The sequence below is a fragment of the Neopsephotus bourkii genome, unplaced genomic scaffold (genome assembly GCF_033783945.1).
Source record: "Neopsephotus bourkii isolate Nb327-2 ecotype Australia unplaced genomic scaffold, CSIRO-AGI_Nbou_v1 NB_196, whole genome shotgun sequence".
Classification (NCBI taxonomy): Eukaryota; Metazoa; Chordata; class Aves; order Psittaciformes; family Psittacidae; genus Neopsephotus; species Neopsephotus bourkii.
The window spans coordinates 1647250-1653249 of record NW_026900709.1 but is presented as its reverse complement, the minus strand read 5'-3'; positions in this window follow the sequence as shown (position 1 = coordinate 1653249).

Below are 6000 nucleotides of genomic sequence, written 5' to 3'. Positions count from 1 at the left end.
CTGCCCTGACTATAGACAGTACTTATAGTTAAGATTCAGCTTTACTTACAGCAGGCACAGTGTTTAGTTTTTCCTTCTCCAATCCCACTGTTAGCCTGACAAACATACCGGAATCTTTGACTAAATGTTTCAGCTTTCCAGAAACTGCAGCAAACTTGCACCACCTATCGACACGGCAGAGCCATTGGTTTAGGGCCAGAAACCAGACTCGATTCAACAATGCAGTTCAGCAGTGCTCCTTAGCATGGAAACTAATCCTTGTACTGCCAGCATCTTACATTAAAACATGCCCCAATAAAGCAGTGTGTTATCTTACCAGCTGTTTGGCAGGCACCAGGGTGCATCGGACCTGACAGCATCCTCTGCCCTCCTACATGTCCACCCATCCCAGTACGGTGGGTGAGTATGGAAGGCCCCAAGGTGGGTAAGGGGAGCTGCTGCCCCTTCATGAGTGACTGCAGAGGAGGTTCTGTGCCTCCCCACCTCTAGCTCAAGCATTTCTGAATTCCTTGTCACAAAAGCCCTGGTGACAGAGAACTTCCTCTGCTTGAAATGAACTTTCTTTCACTTTCCTATGTATTTCAGGAACTCAAAGGCATCTTCTCCAGTTCAATTTATTCTTGCCACATAGGAAGCTCTCAGCTTACCCTTACACTCCACTGGTCCTGTAGCAAAGGAATGCCCATCCCTTGCGCAGGATGAAGACATCTCTGGCACCTGCACACTGCCGAGCCTTCCCTGCACAGTTCACAGCAGGCTCTCAGACAGCATCATCATCAGAAATACCACATTATATAAAGATTTCTCCCAGCATCATCTGCCCTTTGTGTGCATCAGAGAGCTACAGACATGTTGGGAGGCTGCCCCATCTGGTGACATAGGTGGTGACCTTGAATACCAGCTGCAGCTATGAGTGCTGAACATGATGGAAAGCCAGCACAACACCAAAGGATTCACTTTCTTCCTCACCTTTGACCACTCCTCAGTGCCCTGAGGCCATGGCCTCTGTGGAGGAGGCATCTCTGATACTGAGGACACAGTGGCATGACCAAGATGGGTATCAGCCCTGGGAAGCTTTTGGTTTTCCCTGGAGTCGGAAAGGAGATGTCAAACGCTCTCAGAACAAGCTCTCATAAGGAATATGGGGTTTCTGGCAAAGCTCTTCCCAGCCAGCTTAGCTGCTGTTCAGTATGCCCCATGTTTTGACCACAGAAATAGTGTATAAATTCCACTGTAATGCACTGAGCTTCCTGCTGTGGGTATTGTGGATTTGCCTCATATTGTAAAAATTCTAACTTGCAGGCTTCAGCATTACCAGCACACATTACACTCCTACTCCTTCAAAGCCATGTACTTGCTGGAGAAAGCTAGTTTTATTCCCATTTTCTCCATTCTCCCTCACCCATGCTCCACTTTCTATCTGCTATGACTTTTTCCCCAAGAATCAAATCAAGGCAATGGTGTCAGCATTTTCAGACTAGGTACAGATGTCTGAGACCCTCAGGGACTCATTTTATTTTGCTCATAAAAGAAAACAGGGGAAGGCACTACCACTCAGGATTTGTTCAGCACCTCCCTGTTCCTCGTAATGAATCTGTATCTCAGATATGCACATTAAGTCACGTCTCTTTCAAGTCAGATCAGTTCCACTGAAGATAAAAAAGCAGAGGCAATAGGCAATACCCACCAGGTGAGAATTTGCCCAGCAACTGTAAAATGCATGGTGCAGAGTGCAAAAACAAGCTGGCACCACTCAAAACCTTCTGCAGTAACACGGTTTCCCTTCAGCCCCTGCCAGGACTCATGCTTCTCTCCCTCCCCTGCAGCATGGGTCTGCTTTGATCTCTTTATCTACAAACCCTTTGGCTCCCAAGCCTTTCATATCCTCATTAAAAATACACTGAAATACACATAGCTAATGGAGGCTAAAATTCATATGTGGGCACTGCTGCTGTCAGCTCAGCCCATGGGCTTGCAGCAAACTGGACCCAGATGGAAACCTCTGGCTCAGGAGAAAGCTCTGGCCTCAGGTACCACATCTGGAGCCAGCCCAGAAGTGATGGGGAAGGGGAAAGGCTGGATAACTCTTTTGTCTGAGCATTGTACCAGAGTCTTCACATCTCTGAATGCTGTAAGATGCACACAGCAAACCTCAGAGACAACCAGAGAAGGGCCCCAGGCAGGTTCAGAGGTGGGACATGATGGCTCTGCTTCCAAAATGCTTCAGTGGCTTCAGCTGAGTTGCCTCAAGCTCAGAAGTGCCTTTTTAGGGCATTTTGATGCTTTGCTTTTAAGTGGAACTTCCTTCCCTAATGGAAATAACATACAAATCCTTCCAGGGAAACAGCAGCTGGGGAAAAAATATAAAAACACTGATTTGGGAAAATCTGGGAGCTTGGGGTTTCAAAGTTTAGCTTCAAATTTTATTAAGGTGTGCAAATGCTTCACACCTGTATCATAAGAGGTAGTTTGCTGGAGAAAGCCAAAAATACAATTCATTTCTACTCAGTGCCATGTCCGGTTACCTCTGATGTCCTTTAATGTAACAAGAGACTATTTCAGTCTTTATGTTATATTGATGCACCACGTGCAGCTAGGATACAAGGGATTCACAATTCGGAAGATACTTTTTCTGGCAGCTTTTAAAGACAGAGGGAGAAGCCCACCTTCACAACAGAGCTTGTTCAAATAAATGGATATTTATTTGAATATTCAAATAAAATGCTATTTTAGTCTTACTAGTATGATCTACTATGGTAGGAATCCATCAAATCTTTCAGAGATCCCAAGCAGCTTGTGTTATGTGCTTACACCCAGGGTATACTATTCACACTTGGAGGAGAAATTGGTGGCATCCAGAAGCAAATTTATTTCTTCTTGCAAAGGATTCAGCTTCATACCAGCTTTGATGCTCAGTTTTACATCACACAGCATCTGCCAAATGACAGCAATCTCATGCACAGGTAAGAATCCCATGCTAAAATACAGCAGTTACTTCTTCAACAGTTCATAATAAATATGCCTTAGCTTTTCAACATATCTATTAATATTACCCAGGCCATTACTCTGCATGAGCTGTACAACTGCCAGATTTGAGGTATTTTAATCCATTTTCTTCCAACTCTCTGATATTTGGAAAAAAATACACTGAAGTCTTTCTTCATATATATCAGTAGTTATTTGGGGCCTACAAGGATGCTGGGGATGGACTCTTCATTAGGGACTGTAGTGATAGGACAAATGGGTAACAGGTTAAAACTTAAACAGGGGAAGTTTAGATTGAATATAAGGAGGAAATTCTTTCCTGTTAGGGTGGTGAGGCACTGGAATAGGTTGCCCAGGGAGGTTGTGAATGCTCCATCCCTGGCAGTGTTCAAGGCCAGGTTGGACGAGGCCTTAGGTGATATGGTTTAGAGCGAGGTGACCTGCCCATGGCAGGGGGGTTGGAACTTGATGATCTTAAGGTCCTTTCCAACCCTAACTATTCTATGGTTCTGTAATTGCAGAATAACCTACTGTAGCTAGAAATCAATTACTATTGTTGCCTGGTTTTGAATATTCTTTGCCCAGGACACTCCCTTGACTGTGATAAAGCAAGCACTAAGGAACTGCAGTGATCCAGAAAGTGCTTGGCAATTCACATGAGGGCCAGATTCTCATCTTTATTATAATATTATTTCTTTCCAAAAATTATGTATGAGACAAGTGTTTTGATATTCAATAACCTGTTTACAGGAAATGACTTTACACAAAACATCAAATGAGCTGACAGCAAATTGAATTTAAAATATGATTTTTTAAAATGCTCATGAAATTCATACTGCTTTAAATATAAATTAGCCACAGTGCCAGAAGGGATGAATATATTTCACTACTTGACTGCAGCTAATTTAATTGTACAGTTTTACCTATGTTCTCTGTATTCATTGTACTTTCTTATTAAGGGATGAAGGAGCCTCCTTTGCTGCTCTGCTGCCTGCTTATATGCATTTCGTGGGAATGTCAGGAGGTGAAAGGGTGGAAGGAGAAGCCTTTGGATAGTCACACTGCTGTACCAGTGCCAGACCAAACCTGGCTAGCCTGGATCCACAGGATCCCAAAAGGAAACCAACAACTGCATGAGATGAGGTATATCTTTTTGCTTTCCAAGCCAGCTTGTCACCTTGGTACCAAGAATAGTAACTGCACTGCTGGACATGTATCCAAGTTAATAGTGAAAATACATCCTTTTAGCATCTGATCAATATTCACCCTATGTTTTCCCTCACTTAAAGCAGTATCGTACATCCTGGTCAGATTCCAAATCTAATAACTACATTCTTCCAACATAAATTCTTTCCACAGCTTTAAATAGAGTCAGCATTCTTTATTTTTGGCCCATAAGTACTCTGTGCTTTCAGAGATTTGCTGCCTGCTACTCTGAAGTGAGGCTGAAGTGACACATGCAAATTACTTTGAAAGGCCTTTCTGCTCCTAAGAAGAAATATGCTCAAATTCATAATTCTACCATCATTAATAACTTCATACAGGAAATAATAATACACATTCAATGGTTCAGACTAGTCTGATAGTCGCCTTAATAGTCATAGTCCCACAGCTGAGCAGGCTTGAATAAAATCAGATCCAAAATTTCATCTAAAATCTGAATTCAACCTCTTACATGAGAAATAACTTTCCCTTTGCTTCCTTACTTGCCATGCACACAACCAAACGCCTCTGGACTTCCTATTTTTGCAGTGGAAGCAAACCACAAGGCAGCCAAAATGATGAACCAAAACGCAATGTAACTTATCTCCACGTACTTGAGACAGAGTCCTCAAAGCCCCAACGCCTGCTCAGCCGTATGCTGTCTCCACATGAGCTCTTATTTCACCCCAACTACAACATATTTAAAGACATGGTAAAGTGCCGCAGATGTGCAAAGTTTAAGAGTGCTTCAGCAGAGAGTGACAACTAAAATAAACCTCTCTGCATAAAATCAGCTCTGTTTTTCCACCCTCTATCAAATTACAGCATCCCCAAATTATGTTAGGAGAAGCCCTGTCTAAAATGCGAGTTGCTGTATTTCATCAGCTATCAAGAGATGACTCAGGATTATAAATACTGAAATAAAATGAACACCCTGTTCCAGCTTCTTTAACTAAGTTCTCTCCCTCAAATAGCATCAACAAGTGACTCAGTACAATGTCATAACAAACAGTACTTTTGATACAGCAATGTACTTGGCAAACAACAACTCTTGCAAATACATCACTCACATTTTACTGTAGTTGCTAACCAAAAGATCTTCATTTTATCTTGAGGAGAAAAAAAAAGGAAAGAATGTATAACAAGAAGATAGCAAGTAAATAATATTGTTCCCATAATAAGTGGGAAACCTATTTGTCTGCATTTGGATGAACCAATAAAGGATGTTTATGACTAAATTTAGCTTCAAACTGTGACACTGATGTTATGGCGAGAGTGTACCACTGCAAGTTTCTTACATTTAAGGATCCTTGTAAAACACCCAAATAGCACTTTTTGCTCCTGAACAGTCAACCAAGGTTAGGTTTTGCACATTATATTTGGAATAAATACCCAAAAACAAATCAAAAGAAAACACGACCTACATCGCTACAATATCCAGTTCTTGGTAGATAATTCTGGATGAAAATACATGCCATATGGAGAATCCATTCCCATTAAACAAAAATCTCATTTAAAATAAGCTCCTTCTCACCTGTAGCTAACTCAATAATTAGCTGCAGCTACATTAATTAGTTATAATCCAGAGATTATGTGGGATAATAACATGCTCTCATAAGGAAAAATGATGCTCTGTTTTTGAACATGTGGGTTTGCAGCAATTTCCTTAGGGGGGAGCATGCTTTATAAAAACCACGGATTCAAACAAAAGAGCAATTTTAATTCTTTATTGTGAGAAGTGAACATGAAAACAGTTCTCAGAAGGAAACCAATTTTGCTTTGGCCACTTTGGTGGTTCCTTTGGCCACTCTC